The 27698-nt window shown below is 39.4% G+C and overlaps 1 long non-coding RNA gene across 2 annotated transcripts; it reads right to left on the bottom strand.

Annotated features, from left to right (window-relative positions):
* Positions 1 to 219: 219 nt before the first annotated feature.
* LOC137757188 (uncharacterized) lies at positions 220 to 26898 on the bottom strand. Of its 2 annotated transcripts, none has more exons than XR_011072308.1 (3): positions 26583 to 26898; positions 25465 to 25694; positions 220 to 702 (listed from the first exon to the last, which is right to left on the bottom strand). It is a non-coding gene; the product is annotated as an uncharacterized lncRNA (long non-coding RNA). The 2 variants fall into 2 exon arrangements; XR_011072309.1 differs by lacking the exon at positions 220 to 702 and adding an exon at positions 8252 to 8422.
* Between the last annotated feature and the right edge of the window lie 800 nt (positions 26899 to 27698).

Genomic DNA, 27698 nt, shown 5'->3' with positions numbered 1-27698 from the left:
AATCCCAGAAGGAACTGAGGAAATTTCAAAATCTATACCCACATGTAAACCCACACAGAGACTATAGCCAAAATTATAACGACGTCCTATCGAACCTTCAAAGATCAGCAAGTCCCTATCTTATCCAAAGATTACAGACTATAGAGAAAGAGAGTTCACCAAAACTACATGGTTCAGATGTCCACTTCTGTTTAACAAACACCACCAAAACAATACCACTTCTGTTTAACAAACACCACCAAACAACATTTTTTAATTTCTCAGGATAATGTGGGTTGACTGGGTTCAGCCGGATAGTTTTCTGCTCCATGTGGTGTCTCACCTGGGGCTGCCATCAGCTGGAGGCTCCGTTAGGCTGGTACATCTGAGAGAGCTCACTCACATGGATGAGCACGGGTTCTGGCTTCTGCTAGGGGCTCAGCTGCGGTTGTTGACTGGAGCACCTTGGTTCCCCTCCAGATCCCTCCATGTGTAGGGTTACCAGATTATATTTAAACCATTTACATTTGAATTTAAGATAAACAAAAAATCCTTTTTTGTGTAAATTTGTCACGTGCAATATTACTTTGTTCATCTGAAATTCAAGTTCAGCTGGGCATCCAGTATGTTTATTTGCTAAATCTGGCAACCCGAGGGGAGGAGCCTGTGAATTTATAACATTAAGGACAGACCTTCTGAGGTGACTCTTCCACTGGGACTGGTCTGGAAAAAAGAAGAGATCATATTTAGCAATAAAGACAAAAGCTGTTAATAACTGATGCTGGTGGAATGAAGGGGAAATGGACACTGCCACACACTACGGGTGCCAAATGGGCATATCTGTTTGTTAAGGCCCATATTATCATGGCTGAATAACTTGAATGGCTTCTGATACAGAAGCCCTCTTTCCACCAACAAGGGAAATTCATATGAGGGTTTAGAAAAAGATCCCCAAGGTGATTCTGACCTGCAATCTGGTTAAGGGGCCCCAGCTGAAGGGGCGGGCGAGGACCACATGAGCTCTCTGATTGACGGAGGAAAGGGCTACTATTTATGAAGCAGGTTGTTTAGAGGGGCCCAGATCTAGGTTCTTCATGTTAGTGACTGGATTTAATCTCACAACAGCCCCACTAGTGATGTATCACTATCCTCTCCTCATGGATGTGTGTGACTACAAAGCAAGTGCTCTTGAGCACAGAGACAAATGGCAAAGAGGTGGTTCCCCACGCCAACAGCCAGAGCCAGGGGTGGGACCTGGCAGCCTGGTCACCTTTAGTTGCTGGTGGCAGATCTTTAGCAAAGGTATCAGGACATGTACCGCTGAGGTGGTTAATCTCTGTTCTCCCTGTGTTAACCCTCCCAGCAGCAGGAAGCCAAGCCTGGTGGTCCTTCCCCCTGCCGCGTGGGAAGTTTGTGACCAGGCTGGAAGCAGAAGCTGTCTGAAGCCAGTGTTTCTTCTGTCCTTTGTGAAAACTTATGGAAATGATTAGGCTGCTTGTACCTGCTAGGGAGGAAAGGGCATCTGAGGACACAGAGAGGAAAGTGAAATTTCTCCCAGAGAGGGATGAGGGTGGCTCCGTGGATGGTCTATCAAGGCTGGGCATCTAATCATGACAGATTTTCTAGTGTGGATCGAGGGATGTATGGAGCAGGAGTGGGATTCCAGCTTTTGCCCTAATCACAGTATACCATGCATTCTCAACAGATGACATCACCCCCAAGAGGTCAAAGATTGGTTCTTGAGGTTAGGGTTTTCATAGCTATTACAACGGTCTGTGAGCTTCCAAAGGACCACAGTACATAAACAGATAAACTACATCTGGAGTATTAAAAATTTCACATTCCGCTGGGGAGTGGGGTTGGGGGTAATTAGGCAAAAAATGGCTGAAAGGGCTCCTGGAGGGTGATAATGAAAGAAGACTGACAAACGCTTCATATACACAGTGACCGCTTATGCAGATGTTGGTGTTGGTGATGATGATTGATGAGGATGAGAATTAAGTATGGGGATTATGTGAATGACTGCTTTCTAAGATGGTGGGTAGAAAGGGATCAGTCAGAACAGACGTCTCCTCTGAGAAAGATGATATGGAGGGTAGGAAATGAATGTAAACAAACGGTACTCTAAATTGTATCTCCTTTACTCTTAACACTTATTCAGTTACCTACTTAATCCTATAATTTAAACATTTCTTTTAATTTATTTATTTATGTATTTATTTATTTAATTTTTGGCTGTATTGGGTCTTCGTTGCTGCGCGTGGGCTTTCTCTAGTTGCAGAGAGTGGGGGCTACTCTTCGTTGTGGTGTGTAGGCTTCTCATTGCAGTGGCTTCTCTTATTGTGGAGCACTGGCTCTAAGCATGTGGGCTTCAGTAGTTGTGGCATGCAGGCTCAGTAGTTGTGGCTCATGGGCTTAGCTGCTCCAAGGCATGTGGGATCTTCCTGGGCCAGGGCTCGAACCCATGTCCACTGCACTATCAGGCGGATTCCTAACCACTGCACCACCAGGGAAGTCCCTATTTAATCCTATAATTTAGATAAGGGTAAGAAGTTAGGAGAGGTGAAGTAAATCAGGGGAACTGCTATGGGTACCTGCTCAGTACGTGAGCTTGAAATTACTCTAAAGCTTTTCCCGTTGTATCCTGAAGCCACCAGGGCTCTAAATGCTCTAAGTTCTCTGGACACTGGCATTCAATGCTGTCCAAGGTATTGCTTAATTGATTAAGAATGACCTATTTTACTTTTTTTTTTTTTTTACTGAAGTATAGTTGATTTCCAATGTTGTATTAATTTCTGGCGTACAGCAAAGTGATTCAGTTATAGATATATATATATATACATATATTCTTTTTCATGTTCTTTTCCATTATAGTTTATTACAGGATATTGAATACAGTTCCCTCTGCTATACAGTAGGTTCTTGTTGTTTATTTTACATATGGTAGTGTGTATATGTTAATCCCAAACTCCTAATTTATCACTCCCTCCCCCGCTTCCCCTTTGGTTACCATAAGTTTGTTTTCTATATCTGTGAGTCTGTTTCTGTTTTGTCAATAAGTTCATTTGTATCATATTTCAGATTCCACATATAAGTGATATCATATGGCATTTGTCTTTCTCTTTCTGACTTCACGTAGTATGATAATCTCTAGGTCCATCCATGTTGCTGCAAATGGCATTATTTCATTCTTTTTTGTGGCTGAGTAGTATTCCATTGTATATACATACCACCTCTTCTTTATCCACTCATCTGTCGATGGACATTTAGACTGTTTCCATGTCTTGGCTATTGTAAAGAATGTTGTTAGGAACAGTGGGGTGCATGTATCTTGAATTAGTTTTCTCTGGATATATGCTCAGAGAGTGGGATTGCTAGATCATATGGCAACTCTATTTTTAGTTTTTTAAGGAACCTCCGTACTGTTTTTCATAGTGGCTGTACCAATTTACATTTCCACCAATTTAGAATTCATGGAGATCTAGGGAGAAAGTGAATATGAAGATGCAGCTGAATGGGTTTCCAAAATCATGGTAAATAGTGGAAAATCACAGCAAAATATAACATTAACAGATGGAGTTTTCAATAAAGTAGCTATAGTAGGTATCTATGTAGATTTCAGTGTAGTTATAATACATAAGGCAAATGTAATGTAAAGGGGGGAGGGTAAGGGGATCTATTAAGGTGAGGTTTCTACATATCAACTGAGGTGGTAACATAATGATTCTGAGTATTGATTCTGAATAGACTGTGGAAAGTTAAGTAGGGAGTTTGTAATCCACAGAGCAACCACAAAAATATTATACAAAGAGATATATTCAAATTCAGAATAGAAACTTAAAATGAAATACTAAAAGGCATTCAGATAAGCCAAAGAAAGGGGAAACAGGGTAATGAAAAACAGAGAGGACAAACAAAACATGCAAAATAAAGTGGTAGATCTAAACAGAAACATATCAATAATTAATTGTCAATGGTCTAAATACATAACTAAATGACTTAGATCGTCAGAATGGATTTATAAAACAACAAAAAACAAAAATGGCCCAACTATATGTTGTCTACAAGAAACTCCCTTCAAATATAATGATATCGGTAGCTTAAGAGTAAAACAATGAATAAAAATACACCACGCAAACACTGATCAGAAGAAAGCAGGAGAATCTATAGATTCTTTACATTATCAGACAATGTCGACTTGAAAGCAAACACAGTTACCAGGGATAAATAGAGTCAGTCAATTCACCCGGAAGATACAACAATTTTAAATATGTGTTATATCTAACAATGGAGTCTTAAAATACAAGAGGCAAAACTGACAGAACTGAAAGGGGAATAGACAAATCCACAATTATAATTTGGGCCTTCAATACTCCTCTCTCAGTAATAGAATTAGTAGACAAAAAATTAGCAAGGTTATAGATGAACTGCACACCACCATCAACCAACCAGATCTAACTGACATTTATAGAACAGTCCACCCAAAAACAGCAGAATACACACTCTTTTCAAATGCACATGGAACATTCAGCAAGATAGACTATATCCTGAGTCATAAAACAAACCTTAACAGCTTAAAAAAATTGAAACCAAACAGAATGTGTTATCTGACAATAATGGAATAAAATTCTAGAAATTAATAATAGAAAGATAACAGGAAAATCTCTAAGAACTTGGAAACTGAGCAACACATAGCAAGTTAATTCATGGGTCAAAGAGGAAGTCTCAAGGGAAATCAAAAATACGTAGAACAGAAATCAACTATACTGCAATTAAAAATACATAGAACAGAATTAAAATGAAAATAAAAGTGAAAACCTACAGCTATCAAAATTTGGGAGTCAGAAAACAAATAGGTCGTTGTCAGGGTTGAGGTGGGGAGAATGGGTTGACTACAAAAAGGCACAGGAGAATTTTTTGGCATAATGGAACTCGTATATCCTGATTGTGGTGTGGTTATACGACTGTACACAAGTGTACATATACAAGTGTATGTACTTTTCAAGACATAGAACTGGACACTGAAAGGAGTGAATTTTATTTTCTCTAAATCATACCTTAATGAAAACAATTTAAAAAGCACACATCTTGTTAAATGAAGAACATAAGTAGCAGATCAGTGTTATTCTGTGATTCCAATTTCATATCTAACAAACAAATCAGTTAATGTGTAAACCATTGTATCTATTTACGTATGTGTATTTCAATATGCACAGAAAAATGCATGCCAAATACAAATCAAACAATAGCAGTGGTTACCGTTGGGGAGTGGGATGCAGGAATATTGATTAGAAAAGAGACTTTCACTTTGTCCGGCTGTGAGGCATTTTAAACCACACATAAATTATTTATATTTATAACCCATTATGAAACAATATATATGGGAGATATTCTGATAGACAGTGAGGGTACTGAGGAGAATAAAAATAATATTCATTATATACTTAAAACACATTTGTCTAACTCTCCCTTCCACTAAAATTAATTCAGGAACGATAATTAACTCCATATGGTTTATGATCTAAAAATGCAAAAAATAAAATCAAGTTCAGTGGATACAGCTAAAAATTTAAATAAATGTGAACTCTGTTCCTTCAGAATTATAGTTCATTAAGGGAAGATGTTATGCCCTTGGTGAATAATAATGGTATCTTTTAAGAACATCAAATGATCAGGACCTGTGACTGGGTATGATTATAATAGGGAAAATGTTATAGGGGAATATGGACCTCTTGTCATGAACAATTTCCAGGTAGGTTCTAACCGCTTTTTTTTGGTATCCTGTTCTTCCCAATGGCTGTCATTCTTTTAATGGTTGTGCCCTGCCTCCTTCCTTCCTGTCTCAGTTAGAACCTACTAGGCTAGGCCCTACTCCCTGATTTCAAAGCTTACTACAAAACTACAATAATCAAAACAGTGTGGGGAATTCCCTGGCAGTCCAGTGGTTAGGACTCCATGCTTCCACTGCCAAGGGCGTGGGTTCAATCTCTGGTCCGGGAACTAAGATCCTGTCTCAGTTAGAACCTACTAGGCTAGGCCCAAGATAGGCCCAGTTAGAACCTACTAGGCTAGGCCCAAGCCTCATTATATGCTCATTGTAATATATTAGCATACGCCAAATGACACAGCCACCTGCACCATGACAGTTCCCAGGCCATAAAAGGCCAAAAAGTGGGCAGTGGCCCAAGTCCTGGAATCCCCACCCCTTCTCCAAAATAGTTGGACTAATCCTCCTACTTATTAGCCTATGAAATTACCCAGCCCATAAAAAGCTAACCACTCCATACGTGGGGGCCCGTTCTCACCATCTGAGATGGCCCACACTCTGTCTGTGGAGTGTGTATCTCTCTCAATAAATCTACTTCTTACCTATCACTTTTCCTCTCACTGCATTCCTTCTGCAGTGAGACATAAAGAACCTGAACTTCATTAAGTCCTGAGACCAGGTGTGCAGTTTTACCTGGGAGATTGTGGATTTGAGTACCTTCCTAAGCCAGAGATTGTGGGTTCAAGTCCCATCTGAGGTGCAAGTCAGGTGGGTTCGAGTCTCATCTGAGGTGAGATTAGGTTCAAGTCCCAATCTGAGGTGCACAGTTTCAAAAACTACAATGAGGTATCACCTCACACTAGTCAGAATGGCTATTATCAAAAAGTCTACAAATAATAAATGCTGGAAAGGGTGTGGAGAAAAGGGAACCCTCCTACACTGTTGGTGGGAATGTAAACTGGTGCACTATGGAAAACAGTATGGAAGTTCCTTAAAAAAATAAAAATAAAGTTACCATGTGATCCAGCAATCCCACTCCTTGGCATATAACTGGAGAAAACTCTAATGTGAAAAGATACATGCACCCCAATGTTCATAGCAGCACTATTTACAATAGCCAAGACATGGAAGCAACCTAAATGTCCATTGACACGAATGGATAAAGATGTGGAATATATACAATGGAATACTACCCAGCCATGAAAAAGAATAAAATAATGCCATTTACAGCAACATGGATGGACCTAGAGATCATCATACTAAGTGAAGTAAGTCAAAGAAAGACAAATACCATATGATATCACTTACATGTGGTATCTAAAATATGATACAAATGAACTTATTTACAAAACAAACAGACTCACAAACATAGAAAACACACTTATGGTTACCAAAGGGGAAAGGAGGGGGGAGGAGTAAATTAAGAGTTTGGGATTAGCAGACACAAACTACTATATATAGAACAGATAAACAACAAGGTCCTACAGTATAGCACAGGGAACTATATTCAATATCTTGTAATAACCTGTAATGAAAAAGAATATGAAAAAGATTATATATATGTATAACTGAATCACTTTGCTGTACACCAGAAACTAATACAACGTTGTAAGTCAACTATACTTCAATTAAAAAAAAGAAAAAGAAAACCTCCTTAATATCTCTTCTACTATGTCTGTTGAATTCTTATACATGTTCCTGCACTTAATTTGTTGTCATTACGGTACATAATGAATCTCTGGAAAATTTTGCCATACATTCATGAGAAAATGAGAGTGAAAAAGGTAAATAACTTTATCTTACAGACCCTGTGAAAGGTTGACCTAGAAAAATAAAAGAACTCACTCTTTAGTAAAGTGGTATAATGCAACATTATTGAACAAAACTCACTATTTCATTTTGAGCAAATTAGACCATAGATATATTAAAATGTAGTTGATAATATTTAGTTCTTTGTAAAAAAGATGTTTAAAAATTAGCAGGATGACACACTTTAAAAAATAAAGTCGATCAAAGTTTGTTAGAATACAGTTCTTATTAAGAAAACTGAGGTGGCTCTGAAAAGATCCTTTGGTTTGCGATGCTCAGGTGGTCCGGAGGCAGCTCATTTGCCAGTGATGTATCGAATTACTGCCTTGGTGGCGCTGGATATGGCGTGCTTGCCCCTCTTCCCAGGCAGCAGCAGGCGCACGGAGGTCTGCATGTCTCTGGAGGTGAGGGTGGAGCGCTTGCTGGAGCGGACCAGGCGCGCCGCCTCGCCGGCGATTCGCTCAAAGATGTCCTTCACGAACGAATCCATGACGTTCACGGCCTCCTGCGAGAGGCTCAGGCCCTCCTGGACCCGCTGCAGCACCCTTCCGAAATAGGTGGCAAAGCTGTCGAAGCCGTCAGAGAGGCGGCGGCGGCTGCAGCGGCGAAGGCGGCTGCAGCGGCGGCGGCGGCGGCTGCAGCGGCGGCGGCGGCGGCTGCAGCGGCGACGGCGGCTGCAGCGGCGCTTCGGGTTCTTCGGCTCGGCTTCCTTGGTGCCCGGGCTTTCTTCAGACGCCTCAGACGAAGGCTCAAGCATGTCGGAATCGTCTTCCCCGCAGCTCAGAGGGAAGGACAGTGCGGCCGTCGAGGTCCCTTGGCCCGGTGTCTACTCCCTGCCTTCTATGACGCCACGGGCAATGCTCACATCTGATTGGATAAAATGCAAAGCAGGGAGGTCTGTCACTAAGGAACCCCATGTCACCTGTGATTGGATGGCCCCCTGCTTGGCCTCCAGTCAGCCAATCACAGTGGAAATCTGGTGACTTTAAACTTTCCGTGACCTCTACCAGAAAATCTTTGAACTATGCCGCATGTAGGCAAAGTTCACCTCAGCTGATTTATGCCTACTATTTATGCATGAGAACTCTGAAAAGATGTCACCCAAGTCACCTACACTGAAGAAAAATCAGTTTGAGCTTCCTGAGCGAGTCTGACCTCCCTAACTCAAGTCGTCGCCGCCATCAGAATGACTTTAGCCACTTGGCGGGCCATTTTACTGCCACATAGTAACTTTCCATGGCTGAGCCTCCGTGGCTTGAGCCGGAAGTCTCTGACATGGTCTGCAGAGTGCTCCTCGAAATCATGGGACGTAATTGACCATCTACTGCCTCCAATTATGATCAAAACCCCCAGTGAATTAGAAAAAATTGAAATCTCAAAGCCACATTGTCCAAAGTTGGAACACAAACAGAAATGGGAATACTTTTAAAATTAGTAAAAATACTTAAACATTTCTCAAATATAAAATTTTCTTAACATTCCTTAGGTCCTCAAAATACCCCACATGCTTGAATTTGTGAACAAACGTAAGAGTTGTTGATTGAAAGCAATGATTAATTCTCTAAGAAAACACCAAAGGAGGAATGGAAGGAATAAATGGGAAGTTCTTTAAAATAAAAGCATATTTCTTGCAAGAATACATGACAATACAGACAAAGGCATTTCTTTAATGTGTTTCCTTACCAATAAATTGCAGAATTGGAATCAAAAAAGGACTTAAGAAGAATTGAAAAAAGGGGGGGGGGGTTCATCAATGTGGTTTCATCTGAAATGGTCAAGATTCCAAAGCTGTGTCCATTTGCACTTTTAAAGAACTGCTATTTCTACTGCTCATGAAATGTTTCCAATTATGAAAGCGGAAAGCTCATCTTTATTACCAGAAAACGTAATATGGTGATAAAACCAGTGAAGGAAGCTTGCCGTTCCTTATTTCTAAAGAATCCCATTTACCAATGAAAATACAAAAATCCCACTTGATGTGTTAGTAGTCAAATCCTTCCCTTACTTGTATACAAGGGACAAGAGACACATACAGTACAATCTCTGAATTCAAATCATTAACTTACAGTGATTACAAACAAGCTAGCAAGCAAACAACAGGGAAGGAACCCCTCCAGTTTCCTCCACAATCTCCAAGTCTGAACCTCCCAAGAATGCTTTTATTTGTTTTTCCCTGGCCACTTTCCCACACTGGGCCAAAGGCTGTGGCTCACAAGCTTCCAGTCCATCACTGGCCGAACCAGTGAACAGGACGTGAGCTGCTCTCATTGGACACTCTTATCATCCAAGTGTTGCATAACGGCAGTATTTAGCTATGTCTTGTTTACTTGATTCTTCAAAGGAACTGTAATCATTATTGCAACTTTTGTGTACAGTCATTGTTTTACATTTACCTCTACTTGCTAATTTATTCTATTAACATTCCTACCTGCATCTCAGATCATCTGCTGTGATCTTTTTCCATCTTCCTAAATTACATTCTTTAGAAGTTCCTTTAACATGGTGTCAGTTGATGTAAACACGATAAGATTTCATTTTTCTCAAAAGTCTTTATTTCTCAGTTAAGCTCTAGAAGGAAGCCAGCACTGAGATGGGGTTAATTACGTGGGAATGTTAATCAGGATTACCATCTGAGGATGGGATGAGACATATATTTATACCCTCCCCTTGTTCAGACATTGGATGTGACCGTCTCAGGAAGTCCCTAACTTTGGGCAAATTAGCTCTCTGAAGCTGAGGAAATACCTGAAAGGGTCAATGGCTGAGGATTAGCACCTGACTGTACTCTCAGCAGCCGGTGGAGCAAGTCTACATTTGAGTGTGGTTTGGGGAGGCCCATCTTCATGTGTAGCATAGCTTCACTATTAAATGATACCTTGGCTAGATATGCAACTCTAGGGTGACAGTTACTTTCTCTCAGCACTTGCTTTTGACTTCAATTTATTAAGGCAAAGAGGTCTGCAGTCACACTATTTGGTATTCCTTTTTTAGGCACTGCGTCTTTTTGTCTGCTATTTTGATCTCTAGGGTTACCTTGAAGGTTTACTATGATTTGTCAGGTCTGCTTCCTGCATGGAGGAACTTATGGCTCCCCCTAACTCTGGGAATTACCAGCCATTTTCCTTTGAATAGTATTTTTCCAATATTCACCCAGTTTTATGCTTCTGGAATGCCTATGTGATACTTATCACCTACTTACTCCATTCCTTGAGTCTCTTTGCCTCACCTTTATCCTTTTTTTTTCTTTTACTTTCTGTGAAGTATTCTATATTATTTCTATTATTTTATCTGTCTTCTAGTTCACCAATCCTCTGTCCAGCTATATCTCATTGGTTATGTAAAATTTCTTTAATCTTTTGTTCATACAATGAATGTTTGCATTTTCACAAAGAATACATTACAAACTTGGAAGGAATAGAATCAGATTCATCTGAATGACTTAGAGTAGCATCTCCAGATATTAGGGAACGGGGAATAGGTTTTTTTCCTTGAACTTTTTGATTTTGATATTTCTGTACCATGTTTGGCTTTTCTCTTATGTTTTCAATGAATTCTGTAACAAAGATAATGTTGAATAAGTTTGATTGCGATATGTTTGCTATATTAATACTATTTTCCAGGGTTGCTTATAATTTCTTATTGAAGTAGTAATAAACCTGTTTCCCTCAATTAGTCTTTTTTATTGAGATATAATGGACATGAAACATTAGTTTCATAATGATTCGATATATGTATATATTATGAAATGATCACCCCAATAATTCTAGTTAACAGCCACCACCACACACAGTTACACATTTTTTTTCTTGTGATAAGAACTTTTAAGGTCTACTTTCTTAGCAACATTCAAATATACAATACAGTATTTAACTATAGCCACCATGCTGTATATTACATGTCTGCGAATTATTTAATTAAAACTGGAAGTTTGGACCTTACTTCAATCTTTACTGTTAACCATACCATTAGATCATAATTGCCCCTTTTCTTCAATCACCTTCTGAAGTGAATGATCAGATGTACTCATCTTATCTTCCAGTCTTCAACATCAAAACCCATTTTTCCTCTCTCTATCCTAGATTTCATATCTGTCATTCACCTTTGCACTCCCAGTCTTCACTGTCTATATGGTATATTTTAAATGGCATTTCACTAATCCTTCTATTCTATTTCTGAAATTTTAGGTGCAAAACACCCAAAGAGCTATAAAAATGTCCCAACAGATTCATTTTCTTAAAATAACTTCTCACATAATACAATATGTATGAGACTAGTATGCAAGATCAAGATTGGCAAAACATTTGTATGTCATATGGACAAACACTAGGATTTTGAAGCAGCGGTAGTGAGCATGATGGAAATAAAATGACTTACGCTGTGCATTCCAACTGGTTTACAGTTCTATCTTTGAAATGAGCATGGTTTCAAAAGAGGCTTTGGCTCCCAAAGTTTTGTCCCCTATGTGTATGACGATCTCAAGGCACTATTCAGAGGGATTTACTTGTAGTTGATCTCCTGACAATTTTCCTGATCACCTTGGAAAGAAAATTCTTTTTTTTTCAAGTTCTTTAATGAGATTTTTCTAATATTCCCGAATAATTTTAACTAATGACCCTCATGAAGGGGGTCCAATTATCCTAAATCCTTACTCTAATTTCCCAAGGAGAACTCTGGAAGTATAATGGCTCATCAGAGATCTTCCACAATGGGCTGAAAAACAAACAAAGAAATTTGTACCCAGTCCTGGATCAGGCGTTTCCTCCCTTCCTGCTGCACTACTTAGGAAAACAATTTCTAGTTTCTTGCCCTGCCCACAACCTTTCTCTTGAGTTCATACAGTTCTGCTAAAGCTACATAGATTTGTCTCTCCTGGAGGTTCCTGTCCCTCTTCTGATGGGTTCAAGGAAAGTTTTTTTTTTTTTTTTCTTTCACACACACACACACTGTATTTTATTTTTACAAGAGATAAATAGACTGACACCAAGCATTGTACATGGCTGACCACAACAAAAGCAACAATGATTGCAATTACCAAACATGAAACACACTCATACTATGTCATAATATTGACATTCAGTCCAGTAATCCTCCACTGTAACAGCTGCTTTACTTTGCAGTGAAAACTGATTTGTATATTCTTTGCCTCTGAGTCCTTGTGGGATTTTTTTTTTTAATTCAAACAGAAAGTCACAAAAATTATACTCATCCTCATCAGTTCACTCAGTCCCATGTAATTAATTTTTTTTTCATCTTGATCTTTTGTTAGCACTTTTATGAGTTCATCAGTTATTCATTAGAGTTCTGAAAATGCTTATTCATTCAGTTCAGCAGTACAGTCAGTTACCAGAAACCTGTACTTGTCAGAGTCTTTTCCATGAATTTCTTGAAGATGAAACCCTTTTATAGGAACATATTTGCAAAAGCATCAGAGTACCCCCAGAACTGTCTGTAAATGACAAAAGACTTAAAAATGACCACGGTTAAAGATTTGATGAAAGTTCATAATAATGCAGTTGACAAGAAAATTAGTTATTTCTGAGATATACATTTTAAAGTAATAACTAGGATTATGACTATAACATTATACCAGAACATATAAGGTTTTTAGAAATTTCATGTAATGTCTGAAACATTTATATTAACATATTTCCATACAAGTAACCCAATGAAAGTTTAGTATTCGTTGTTTTGCTTGTTTGTTTATACTGCAGGTTCTTATTAGTCATCAAGGAAAGTTTTGATTTTTGCAGATTATCCAGCTTTTGCCTCTTTGTTTGGCTCAAAGTGATATTCTTCACAGAAGAAATTACAAATTATTTTAAAAGTACAAATACAGTCCTTTAAAATATTGAACTAATAATGGAGTTTAAAGAAAGTCATAAACAATTCCTAAGGGTTGAAATCACTGAGTATCTTCTCCCTTCACAGAAGTAAGAAGCTAAAAATAAAGAAAATTAAACTAAGCAATGAATAGTCGGAGTGAAAAGAGGATGAATGAAGTCACCTTTTTTCTCTTAATGGGAAACTAAATAATCAATATGATGGAAGAGTCAGCACATGTGCCAATCTACAGCTCAGGTTTCATATCACATATACTTTGAATTGCGTCCCCTGAAATTCTTATATTGAAGTCCTAAACCCCAGTACCTCAAATGTAATCTTACTTGGAGTTAGGGTCATGAATGAGGCAATCAAATTAAAATCTGATATCCAGACCAGATTCTGGTAGAGTTCTTTGAAGCATGTACTCACTCGAAACATTCTCCTTTCTGTCAATCTGTGTGTCTGTATTTCTATGTCCAGGGGCCCAGGAGTAGGGGGATGGTATGTCTACAATGGTCAGAAACTTCATGCCACCAGAGGGAAAGGTTTGACCCGGATTACAGGGATTCACTGCATGCAGGAGTTCACCCAGATAAGAGTGAGTCAAGTGGGAAAGTATTCCATAGTTTAACGACACTGTGGCCCAAGGAACCCAGGACCTTGTGCTACGGACATATCATGTGTGTGGCACCCAGCAGCATCTCAAAAAGCATGTGTTGTGTGGCACTGTTTGTTAGATTTGTGAAAGCTGCTCATTCCCAGACACTTCTCAGATGGATTAAGCATGTCTGTTCCCCTGCCGCTTGACTCTGGCAGGCCTATAATTGCTTTGACCAATGGAGTATGAAAGAAGTGATGTTATGCCCATTACAGAGCTAATCTTTAAGAGGACACATAGCTTCCGCTTTGCTGTTTGAGAGTTCTGAGCCGACAAGTAAAAATCTGCCTATCCTGCTGGACAACCCCTTGGAGAGGTACCTCCATGGCACCAGTATGAGTGTTAGTTGTCTTTTACGCTGCAGAGTAGTTTAAAGGGTCAGTTACACTTCTGTTTTGGTCAATAAATGGAATAGAAAATGGGGGAAATTTCCATTCAAGACATGAAAAATAACTTGACAAAATTATTTATATACATTATTGAAAATGCTCACCTCTGTGTGAAAAGTGACAGAAATTAATACTTCATTGAGATCTTTAATAATTGTGGTTGCTTGAATGGCTGCACCCTTAATGAAAAACTGGACTTTTTCTAATGGAAAGGGAAGATGCCAGAAAAAAAGAATTCTACACCATGCCCTAGATTTGGGGTCAGGAAAAGTCTCCTTGAGAATTTGTAATCACAAAGGTGTCCTCCTGTAGCTTTGGGGTTCATGTTAAACACTATCATTATGGTCCAAAGAATTCCCTGTTGTAAACTTTCTTCCACGGTTTGATCATCATATTGTATTTACCAGTAATAAAAAATAGCATTTATCCTTTCATGATTGGAACTATTTTGATAGCAGTAGAATTAGCCGCTCCTTGAAGCCCTCACAGGAAACACACCTGGAAACCTGACCATTAGGATCTTAGCTCATTGAAGACCTCCATTTCTTCAAGTCTTCCTAAGTCCTTCTTGGTTCAATGTCTGTAATTTATTTTTACATAAATACATTAAAGATATACGTTGCTTGAGTTACGTAGGGTTTTGAAAGGAATGTGTTTCTAATTTTTAAATATTTCCCTTTTACTGATTAGTTTCTTCTCACTCGGAAGGTTTCTAGGGAATTAGAAAAATAATTTCTTTCAACTAACACATATTTTTTTCATCAATTCCAGTATGTGTGGTATTTGGGGTACCTAAGTAATGTTAAAAAAAATTAAAATTTGCTAAATGTTAAATATTTTTAGTATTTATGTACAAGTATCCGATTTCTGTTTGTGGCCTGTCTTTGGAGAATGTGGTTTTACTGTTCTTTCTGATTCCCTGTAAGTTTGATAAGAATTGGAGGTAAGGGCTGGTCAGTTATGTCCTATGACTGATTTTGAGGAGCACTCTGCTGACCAAGTCAGAGAGTTCCTGCTCAAGCCACGGTGGCTCAGCCATGGAAAGAGAAAATTCTGTGTTGAGAAAAATGGCCCCCAAGTGGCCAGAGTCATTTTGATGGTGGCAAAGGTTTGAGTTATAGAGACTCTCTCAGGGAACTCAAAACTGATTTTTCTTCAATGTAGGTGACTTCGGTGACATCTTTTCAAAGTTCTCATGCATAAATAGTAGGCATAAATCAGCTGCAGTGAACGGATGACCTTTTCCTACATGGGGCATAGTTCAAAGATTTTTCTAGTGGAGGTCACGGAAAGTTTAAAGGTCACCAGATTTCCACTGGGATTGGTTGACGGGAGGCCAGGCAGGGTGGCATCCAATGACACGTGACATGGGCTGCCTTAGTGACAGGCCTCCCTGCCTTGCATTTTGTCCAGTCAGATATGGACGTTGCCTGTGACATCAGAGAACGCAGGGATTATAAACCCGGCCACTGGCCCTCAGCAGCCTCATTGTCCTTCCCTCTGAGCTGTGGGGAAGGTGGCTCCGACATGGCCGAGCCTTGCCGTGAGACTTCTTCTGAGGAAAGCCTGGGCACCAAAGAGCCCACAGAGGCCGAACCAAAGAGCCCAAAGCAGAAGATGCCAAGGCGTTGTCGCCGCTGCTGCCCAGACAGTTTCATCACCTGTTTCCCCAGGGTGCTGAAGCAGGTTTTCACGAGGGCCTGGACATCTTCGAGCCCGTCGCCGAGGAGGCTGCACCCCTGGCCAGCTCCACCAAGCGCTCCACCATCACCTTCAGAGAGATCCAGACCTCCGTGCCCCTGCTGCTGCCCAGGGAGATTGGCAAGCACGCCACGTCCTAGGCCACCAAGGCAGTCATCAGGTACACCATCCTCAAATGAGCTGCTTCAGAACCACCTGAGCCTCGCAAACCAAAGGGTCTTTTCAGAGCCACTCACTTGTCAGGAAAAGACCTGTAGCACTGAAGAGTCAGATTGACTCTAGTTTTTCGACCTGTGCCATACTACTGCCCATCACTAAAACATTTTTAACTTGAAGTAAACATCAAACATTATCAGTTCTACTTGAATATATGTCTGTAGTGCAGTTTGTTCCAACAAAAATTGTGACTATTCCTTAACCATACTGCATTTCATAACTTACCTGAACAGTCATTTTAGTTCTAGGTCAGCCTTTATAGAGTTCCTTAAGGTCTAAACTATTTTTGTATTAATTTTATTTTGCATTTTAATTCTCATTCCCTGGGAGGATGTTGTGGAATTTCCTAGAGATACTTTATGTGTGATATAGCCAGAGATAAAGTGAGGAAGCAAATAAGCCCACCAATACATCCCTCTTCAACCTTTTTCGACATGTCCCATAATATTAAGTCATTTAAATGCACACATGAGTACTCAAACATATTACAAAATAGCTACCTGAAACTTCCAAGAAACAATTCACTTTTTTAAGTCACTGGTTTCTGAAATTACTACTGGAATTCATTCAGATTCATACAATTTATTGTTTCCCAATCGAGAATTTTTTGATTTTTAGAAACTTCAGGACCTTGCAGGAACCTTCAGACCTTCAGGACCTGCAATTTTGCATCACTGGATGATGAGAGTATCCAGTGAGAGCAGCTCAGGCCCCACCCTCCACTGATGCAGCCAAGGAGGGACTGGCAGCCCGTGAGCCACAGCTATTGGTCCAAAGAGTGATGGAGTGACCAGGCCTGAACCAATAACAGCCTTCCTGTGATACTCAACCCCGAGATAGAGTAGGAAGGAGGTGTGATAGCTTCCCTGTTGTTTTTCTGTTCAAGTACTTGCTTTGCACCATGGTGATTTAAGTACAGGCATCCAGATTTGGTAGTGGGACATGTCTCCATCTCCTTGCATCAAAATAAGAGGAGGATGTTCAGCAGTTAAGAGAAGTAAGATGACTCCTTCTCCTACCTCAAGTCATTTGAGTGTTAATGCTTATGATAATATTTATTTAATTTAACATCTGTTGTGTTCTCTTCTTGGTGCATTGACTTTTTTAGATTTGGTTTTTCTATAGGTATATTGCTGAATTTCAAGATAGTTAATAATTTTCCAATTCTTTTTCTTTGAATTGACCTCCAGTTTCCTCCATCAGTCAAGAGAGAACACACAGCCAGTCATGATGACCACCTACAGAGATGGGAAAGAACGCCATGCTTTTAAGAAGTTACATTGCTAGTGTCAGAAGAAAGGTAACAAAACAATTTTTATGGTTGAGCAGACATTCCCATCTTTAAGGAGATCTAGTAAATGTGAAATGCACATGTACACTACACATTAGGGAGGGAAGGTGGAGGCCCAGATGGACACAGTGAGAGAATTTTATCTTGAAATTTTCTTGTCCTGCTTTAAAATATAAATTTGGTTTCATCATATGATAACTTTTCTAGATGTACTGTGCAGCTAACTCAGTTTTCCTAAATGCTGTATAAGCTTTTAAAAATATTCCATAATAATAATAAGCTAAAATCTTGATAAGGAGGATTATTTGTCCTAATTCCTGATCTATTGCTATCAAAGAGAGCTCTGGAAGTAAAACTGACCCTGGCATGCATGCAATTCTCAATGAAGCTCTTTCTAGTTTCCTGACCTGCCCTCATCTTTCTCTACAGCAAGTGGTTCTCTGTCAAATGCAGAATTCTACATGTGGGGTCTCTTCTGTGAGAGTCTTATCTCTCTTTTGATGAGTCCATGAAATTTTTGTAGTTTATTCAGCTTTAGTCTCATTGTTTGGCTAAGGGTGATATCCTTCCAAGGTTTTTACATCCAAATCAATTGTTGTTTTAACCTATCATATATGTTCAAATAAAACTCTTAACACTGGTGATAAAATACTGAACTTTAAAGCAAATTATAAAACATTTCAAAGGACTGAATCCCACAATATGTTCCTGCTTCACAAAGTATGAAGCTAGAAATCAATGTTTTTAAAAGAAACAATTAGAAAATCATCAACTTTGTCAAAAATCAGCAATATATTTTTAGAAAAATTATACAAGAGGCACTGTGCCAAGAAAAACACAATGATAATATTAATATATTAACATTCACTTGAATATTACCATTCAAATTCTAGAAGAAAAAGAAAAATCTTTATTTGCTGACCATCATCTTCTTATTCGATGAAATTGTCCAGAGACACGGGGCACTATGTGCTCTGGATTTATATCCTTAAATCACCAAGATGAAAAACAAGTAAAGTAACAAGACCAGCTGACAGAGAATCCTACACTTTCAGCCTCAATTTTCTGGCTGAATATCACAGGACGGCTGTGATTGGTTCAGGCCTGGTCACTCCACCACTCTTTGGACCAATAGCTGTGGCTCACTGGCTGCCAGTACCTCAGTGGCTGCATAAGGGTGGGGCCTGAGCTGCTCTCACCGGATACTCTCATCATCCAGTGATGCAAAATTGCAGGTCCTGAAGGTCTGTGTTCTAAAAATCAAAAAAATTCTGGATTGGGAAAGAATAAATTGTATGAATCAAGAAATAAGGAAACAATCCCATTTACGATTGCAGCAAAAAACACTGAAATACCCAGGAATAAACCTATCTAAGGAGGTAAAAGACATATACTCGGAAAAGTATAAGACACTGATGAAAGAAAGTGAAGACAGGAGAGAGTGATCAAGATGGTGGAGTAGTAGGATGTGAAAGTCACTCCTCCCACAAGTACACCAAAAATACATCTACTTGTGGAATGACTCTCACAGAATATCTACTGAACACTGGCAGAAGACCTCAAGCTTCTGAAAGTTCAAGAAAATCTCCACATAAATGGGTAGGACAAAAGAAAAAAAGAAAGGAATCAGGACGGGACCTGTGCCCCGGGAGGGACCTGTGAAAGAGGAAAGGTTCCTATACCATGGGAAGTCCCCTCACCAGCGGGGAGATCGGCTGGGACTAACGGGAAGCTTGGAGGTTCGGAGCAGAGCACAGCAACTGGTTTGCGGCAGCCAGAACAGAGAGAGAACTGCACAGATGGTCAGTGCCACAACCCTGCACTTGCCTGCCTGAGATGTGCATCCACCAGTGTGGGCAGGAGCTGGGTGCAGAAACTTGGGCTTTGGAGATCAGACCCGGGGAGACGACTGGGGTTGGCTGTGCAGAAACAGTCTGAAGGGGCTGGAGTCTGCTGCAACCGCTGCTGAGCGTGTTACCTGGAGGAAACCTGGGCTCACCTTAGAGACCAGGCACCACTGTCTGGGGGGTGTGCGAGGAGAGGGAAAGGACCCACCTTTGCAGCCTTTTCCCCTGCGTGTGCTCTCAGGTGACAGAACACCACCTACAGAAGCTCCAGGAGCAGTTGTGAGCCACCTCCTCTACCATTGCAGGCTCCGGGGGCACACATGAGCAGCCACCACTGCCAAGAGCCCCAGGATCTGGCACCAGCTGCCGTATCTGCCCACCCCGTAACAAGGGGATAATGGCCAGCACATGCTGAGGAAAGAGGCAGCATGCATCCATGCTAAAAACAGCCCTCGCAACAAAAATATCAAACCCACACCAGCTACACAGGGATGCTCCCACATATAAATAGCCCTCCAAGAACACAGAAGAAAACTGTTTCCCCTAAACTCATAGGGTAAGAGAAATATAAGTAAAATGAAGAAGCAGAACCACTCCCAGTTAAAAGACCAAGAGAATTTTCCTGAAAGAACAAACAATGCAACAGACCTCTTCAGTTTAATAGATACAGATTTCAAATAGGAGATGATGAAAATACTAAAGGCATTAAGAAAGGCTATTGACAGAAATGCAGAGTACTATCAAAAGGAGCTAGAAACTATAAGGGGGAGCCAAGAAAAATTTGAAAACTCATTTGCTGAGATGAAAGCTGAGCTAAAGGCAATGAATAGCAGAATGAATAATGCAGAGGAACAAATAAGTCATCTGGAAGACAGAAGAATGGAAATCACAAAATCAGAACAGCAGACAGAAAGCCAAATGAAAAAAGAAATGAAAGCAACATCAGAGATCTATGGGATCACATAAAGCGTGCCAATCTACACACAATAGGGATTCCACATGGGAACGAAAGAGAAAAGGGGATCGAAAATGTATTTCAAGATATTATGGCTGAAAACTTCCCAAAACTAAAGAAGGAAACAGAAATCCAGGTACAGGAAGCACAGAGGGTTCCAAACAAGATGAACTCAAACAGACCTACACCAAGACATATTATAATTAAATGGCAAAATTTAAAGATAAAGAGAGGATTCTAAAAGCAGCAAGAGAAAAACAAAGACTTAATTACAAGGGTACCCCCATAAGGCTATAAGTTGATTTCTCTACAGAAAAGTTGCAGGCCAGAAGGGAGTGGCAAGATATATTCAAAATCCTAAAAGGGAAAAATCTGCAACCTAGGATACTCTACCCATCAGGATAATCATATAGAATAGAAGGAAAGATTTCTCAGACAAGCAAAATCTAAAAGAATACAGCAATCCTAAATCTATTCTAAAAGAAATATTAAAAGGTCTTCTCTACACAGAAAAGAAGCAAGAATCTATAGGAAAGAGAAAATCACAATTGGAAAATAAACCACTTAAATAAGCCCATACACAGATTTTTAAAAATCAAAACACTTTTGGGAAAAGGATGATAACCACAATGAACAACAAAAGGATAAACAAGAAGATGCAAAAGAGGACATCAAAATCATAAAAGGTTGGGGAGAAGAGTAAGAAAATGTAGAGTTTTTTCTTTTACTAGAATGTGTTTGAGCCTATATGACTCTCACTCTAAAGCAAGTAGATATAGGAAGGGGGTTAGACTCGAAAAACAGGGTAACCACAAATCAAAAACATCCAATAGATTCACTAAAACCAAAAAGAAAAAAACACAAGCATAAAATAAAAGGAAATTATCAAACTACAAAAAGACAAAGAAAGGAACAGAGAAGAAGCACAGAATCAACTGGAAAACAAGGTTTAAAATAGCAATAAATTCATATATATATATATATATATATATATATATATATATATATATATATATCAATAATTACCTTAAATGTCAATGGACTAAATGCTCCCGTCAAAAGACATAGAGTGGCAGATTGGATTAAAAATAAACAAAACAAACAAGAGCCTATAATATACTGCCTACAAGAGACCCACTTCCGGGTAAAGGACACACATAGATTGAAAGTGAGGGGATCGAGAAAGATATTTCATGCAAATGGAAATGACAAGAAAGTGGGGGTTGCATAGTCATGTCAGACAAAATAGACTTTAAAACAAAGGCCATAAAGAAAGATAAAGAGGGACACTATATAATGGTGAAAGGATCAATACATGAGGAGGATTTTACACTCGTCAACATATATGCACCGAATATAGGAACACCTGAATACAGAAAACAACTACTAACAGACATAAAGGGAGAAATCAACAGGAATACAATAAGAGAAGGAGAATTTAACACCCTTCTCACAGCAATGGAGATATCTTCTATACAGAAAATCCATAAGGCAAGAGAGATCCTAAATGATACAACAGAACAGTTAAACTTAATTGATATTTTCAGGACATTATGTTAAAAAAACCAGAATGAACATTCTTGTCAAGTGCACATGGAACATTCTCTAGGACTGACCACATGCTAGGGCACAAAACAAAACCTCAAAAATTTAAGAGTATAGAAATTATTTCAAGCATCTTCTCTGACCAAAAGGACAGGAAACTAGAAATCAAACACGGGAAAAGAAATGAGGAAAAAAACGACTACATGGAGCCTAAACAACATGCTACTAAAAAACTGTGGGTCAAAAAGGAAATCAAAGAAGGAATTAAATTAAAAAATACCTTGAGACAAATGACAATGAAAACACAACCATACAAAATCTATGGGATGCAGCAAAAGCAGGTCTGAGAGGGAATTTCATAGCGATACAGGCCTTCCTCAGAAAACAAGAAAAATCTCAAATAGACAACTAAACTAACCACTTTAAAAAATTAGAAAAAGAAGAATAAATAAAACCTAAAGTCAGCAGAAGGAAGGAAATAATAAAGATCACAGAGGAAATAAATAAAACAGGTATTAAAAAAATAGGAAAAAAACCAATAAAACCAAGAGCTCGTTCTTGGAAAAGGTAAACAAAATTGACAAACCTCTGGCCCGGCTCACCAAGAAGAAAAGAGAGAGAACCCAAACAAACAAAATAAGAAATGAAAAAGGAGACATAACAACTGATACCGCAGAAATACAAAAAACATAAGGGAATACTATGAACAATTATATGCCAACAAATTTGACAACCTAGAAGAAATGGACAAGTTTCTAGAAACATACAGCCCACCAAAACTGAATTACTAAGAAACAGATAATTTGAACAGACTGATCACTAGAAGTGGAATAGAATCTGTAAAAAAAAAAAAACCAAAAACGAAAACAAACCCAAAACTCCCTACAAATAAAAGTCCAGGAACAGATGGCTTCACAGGTGAATTCTACCAAACATACAAAGAACTTATACCAATCCTTCCCAAACTCTTCCAAAAGACTGAAGAGAAGGGAACATTCCCAAAGACATTCTATGAAGCCGCCATCACCCTGATACCAAAACCAGACAAAGACATCACCAAAAAAGAAAATTACAGGTCAATATCTTTGATGAATATAGATGAAAAAATTATCAACAAAATATTAACAAACTGAATCCAACAACACACACACAAAAGATCATACACCACAACCTAGTGGGATTCATCCCAAGTTCACAAGGATGGTTCAACATACACAAATCAATCAATGTGATACACCACATCAACAAAAGAAAAGACAAATACCACATGATCATCTAAATAGATGCAGAAAAAGCATTTGAAAAATTCAACATCCGTTCATGAAAAAAACTCTTACCAAAGTGGGTATAAAGGGATCATATCTCAACATAATAAAAGCCATTCGTTTATGACAAACCCACAGCCAATATAACACTCAACAGTGAAAAGCTGAAAGCCTTCCAGCTAAAATCTGGAACAAGGCAAGGATGCCCACTCTCACCTCTTCTATTCAGCATAGTATTGGAAGTCCTAGCCACAGCAATCAGAGAAGAAAAAGAAATAAAAAGTATCCAAATTGGAAGTGAAGAAGTAAAATTGTCATTATATGCAGACGACATGATACTATATAGAGAAAACCCTAAAGACTCCACACAAAAACTACTAGAGCTGATAAACGAAGTCAGCAAGGTAGCAGGATGCAAGATTAACATACAGAAATTGACTGCATTTCTTTACACTAACAATGAAATATCAGAAAGGGAATGTAAAAAAAAAAAATACCTTTTAAAATTGCACCCCCAAAAATAAAATACTCAGGAATAAACCTGAGCAAGGAGGTGAAAGACTTATACACTGAGAACTATGAAACATTAATAAAGGAAATTGAAAATAATTAAAAATATGAAAAGATATCCCATGCTCTTGGAGTGGAAGAATCAATATTGTAAAAATGGCCATACTACCCAAAGCAATCTACAGATTTAATGCGATCCCAATCAAATTACCCATGACATATTTCACAGTACTAGAACAAATAAACCTAAAATTTATATGGAACCATAAAAGACCCAGAACTGCCAAAGAAATCTTGAAGAAAAAGAACAAAGCAGGTGGCACAACCCTCCCAGACCTCAGACAATACTACAAAGCTACAGTAATCAAAATGGCATGGTTTTGGCACAAAAAAACATATATGGATCAATGGAAGAGAATAGAGAGCCCAGAAATAAACCCACACACCTACAGTCAATTAAACTTCAACAAACGAGGCAAAAGTATACAATGGGAAAAAGACAGGCTCTTCTGCAAGTGGTGTTGGGAAAGTTGGACAGCTGCATGTAAATCAATGAAGTTAGAACACACGCTCACACCATACAGAAAAATAAACTCAAAATGGCTTAAAGACTTAAACAGAAGACATGACACCATAAAATTTCTACAAGAGATCATAGGCAAAACATTCTCTGACATAAATCATACAAATGTTTTCTTAGGTCAGTCTCCCTAGGCAATAGAAATTAAATAAAAAATAAACAAACGGGACCTAATGAAACCTACAAGCTTTTGCACAGCAAAGGAAACCATAAACAACATGAAAAGACAACTTATGGAATGGGAGAAATTTTTGCAAATGACCTACAAGGGCTTAATTTCCAAAATATACAAACAGCTCATACAAATCAACACCACCACCAAAAACACAAATCAAACAATGGGCAGAAGACTTAAATAGACATTTCTCCAAAGAAGAAATACAGATGGTCAATAGGCACATGAAAAGACGCTCAACATTGCTAATTATTAGAAAATGCAAATCAAAACTACAATGAGGTACCACCTCACACGGGTGAGAATGGCCATCATCAGAAAGTCTACACACAATAAATGCTGGAGAGGTTGTGGAGAAGAGGGAACCTGGAAATTCCCTGGCAGTCCAGTGATTAGGACTCTGTGCTTTCACTGCTGAGGATGTGGGTTCAATGCCTGGTAGGGGAACTAAGATCCCACAGGCCACGTGGCGTGGCCAAAAAAAAAAAGAAATTTTAAAAGGAGAAAACAGAACCCTCCTGCACTGTTGGTGGGAATGTAAGTTTGTACATACATTGTGGAGAACAGTATGGAGATTCCTAAAAAACTAAAAATAGATCTATCATATGATCCAGCAAACCCACACCTGAGCATGTATCCAGAGAAAACTCTAATTCAAAAAGATACATGCACACCAATGTTCATAGCAGCACTATTTACAGTGGCCAAGACATGGAATCAACCTAAATGTCCATCAACAGATGAATGGATAAAGAAGATGTGGTACATATATACAATGGAATATGACTCAGCCATAAAAAGAATGAAATAATGCCTTTTGCAACAATATGGATAGACCTAGAGATTATCATACTAAGTGACATTAAGTCAGACAAAGACAAATATAATATGATATCATCTATATGTAGAATCTAAAACTACATGAAGGGAAAAACAACAAGTGAGCTATCACACCTCTTTCCAACTTGATCTCCGGGCTGAGTATCACAGGAAGGCTGTTATTAGTTCAGCTCTGGACGCCCCACCACACTCTGGGCCAACTGCTTTGGCTCGCGGGATGCCAGTCCCTCGTGGGCTGCTGCTCTGGAGATGCTGGTTACACCTGCTGTCAGTGGATGATCCCTTCATCCGTGCACAACTGCAGTTCAGTCAAGATTTTTGGATGAAAACCGAAAAGGGAAAGACTGCAAAAAGTAAAAATAAAAAAAAAAAGATTCGGAGAAATATGAATTAGGTACAAAGAAATTTCACAAGTTATGGTGCTTGACTCTAGAAAATTAGTTTTCTCTCAGTTTACACTGCTCTGGGGTCCGATTTTATGTATTTAACTGAATTAGGATTTGAGATATGTTGAAGGAGAATAAATGGGTAGGTGTGGTTTTTATATCTGTTACTGCATTTTATCGGCTACTATATCCCACATAAGAATCTCTGGATGATACTGCTATATACAGGTGGAAGAAATGGCAATATCACAGTCCTCACACCGAGAACACAAATGAAAAATGGTTACTCATAAAATGATTAAAAATAATTCATCGTTAACAAATTTAAATTTCTTTTATTTAGCATGATTTGGTTTCCTAAAATACCTCTCATGGAGGATAAATATAAGAGAGGTTGGTTGGGGGAAAAAAAAAAAAAACACTCAACAATGTCCCTATTCTTTAAGAAACCACCAGAGGAGAGAAAAGGAATCAATTGGAAATACTTAAAAATTAAGATCAAATTACTTTCAAGAGCCTAAGATAATACAATCAAAAGCGTATTTAAATGTATTCATGGAGAAATAAGTTACAGAAATTGAACCAAAAAGGGACTTTAGAATTGAAGAAATGTGGGTCATCAGTGTGGTTTCCTCCCCAAATGACTAGGCTTCCAATAGTGTTTCCTCTTGGACTTTTAAGGGACAGCTAATCCTACCACTAAGAAAATGGTTTCAATCATGAAGGGGAAAAAGCTAATTTTTATTACTAGAAAATGGAATGGAATGATACAACCAGTGAAAGTAGCTTACTACACCAAATTTCCGAAGAGTTCTTTTTACAAATGAGTTTATAAAGAAATCTTACTTGAAATACTCGTCATTAACTTCTTGCCATATTGTTGTTTTTTTGTTTGTCTTCCTTTTTTTTAAAATTGGGCCCGCTGCCGGTCAAGCTTCTGCTGCCTCAGGTTGCTGCCCTCATCATCTAAGACACTGTAGGGCATCCAGTCGGAACGCGGCTTGCAAGTCATGTCTCTCGGGGGCCGGGCGGCAGCTGCGGCTCCGGAGGCCGGGGCCCGCGGGGGTCGGCGCGGGGGCCCTGCTCAGCTCCCGGGCCGCCCAGGGCCGCATCCTTCCGGGCCTGGGCCTTGGGCCCCGCCGAGGCCTGCGCTGCACGCCAGTGTCCCGACCGCGGGCTCGGCGAGCGACCGCCTGCGCGGCGCGACGGGCGAAGTGGCGGAGTGCGCAGTGCCGCCGCGGGCGTGCGTGCGCGCGCGCGCGTGCAGGCGGCAGGAGAGGCCGTCCGCACCGCCCGGCGCCGCTAGAGGGCGCTCTTGCCACAATTTGATGCACGGGACAAAAGACAGGTCCGGTACAGTCTCTGAATTCATATCATTAAATCACCGTGATTAACAGCCAACCAGCAAAGAAACCACAGTGAATGAAACGTTCCGGTATACTCTATAATCTCTAAAGGCCGAATTTCCCAAGAAGGCTCTTATTGCTTTACACTGTGCCACAGTCTAATATTTTGGCCCAATGGCAAGGAATCACATCCCTTTCTCCCCTCAATCTCAAAAGCTGCACGTGCCGGGAAGACTCTTTTTTGCTTCAAGCCCAGGACAACTCTTCACACTTTGAGTCCATGGCTAGGCCTCAGGAGTTGCAGGCTTTTCATTGGCTGAGCCGATCCAGAGTGGTGCTTCGGCTGCTCTGATTGGATGCTTCCAGCATCCCCCCAAGATGCCAAGGTACATGTCAAGAAAGTTTCTGTTTTCAAAAACAGGAGAATTCACTCTTGGGTTTAGAAACCACCTAAGATTAATCTGAACCAGTCAGATTAGTAACTTTAGTTTCTTCCACATTGGATATGTATTTTTTCTTGGACATTTTGCTTTAATTATTCCTTTGCTGTTTTGGGGTCCTCGATTGTGCTTTTAAATGATTTCCCTGAGACTAGTCATGTTGAAAACGTTTGAAT

Source organism: Eschrichtius robustus, chromosome X (assembly GCF_028021215.1).
Source record: "Eschrichtius robustus isolate mEscRob2 chromosome X, mEscRob2.pri, whole genome shotgun sequence".
NCBI classification, from domain to species: domain Eukaryota; kingdom Metazoa; phylum Chordata; class Mammalia; order Artiodactyla; family Eschrichtiidae; genus Eschrichtius; species Eschrichtius robustus.
Note: the sequence above shows the minus strand (reverse complement) of the source record. Positions and strands in the feature narration are given on the sequence as shown.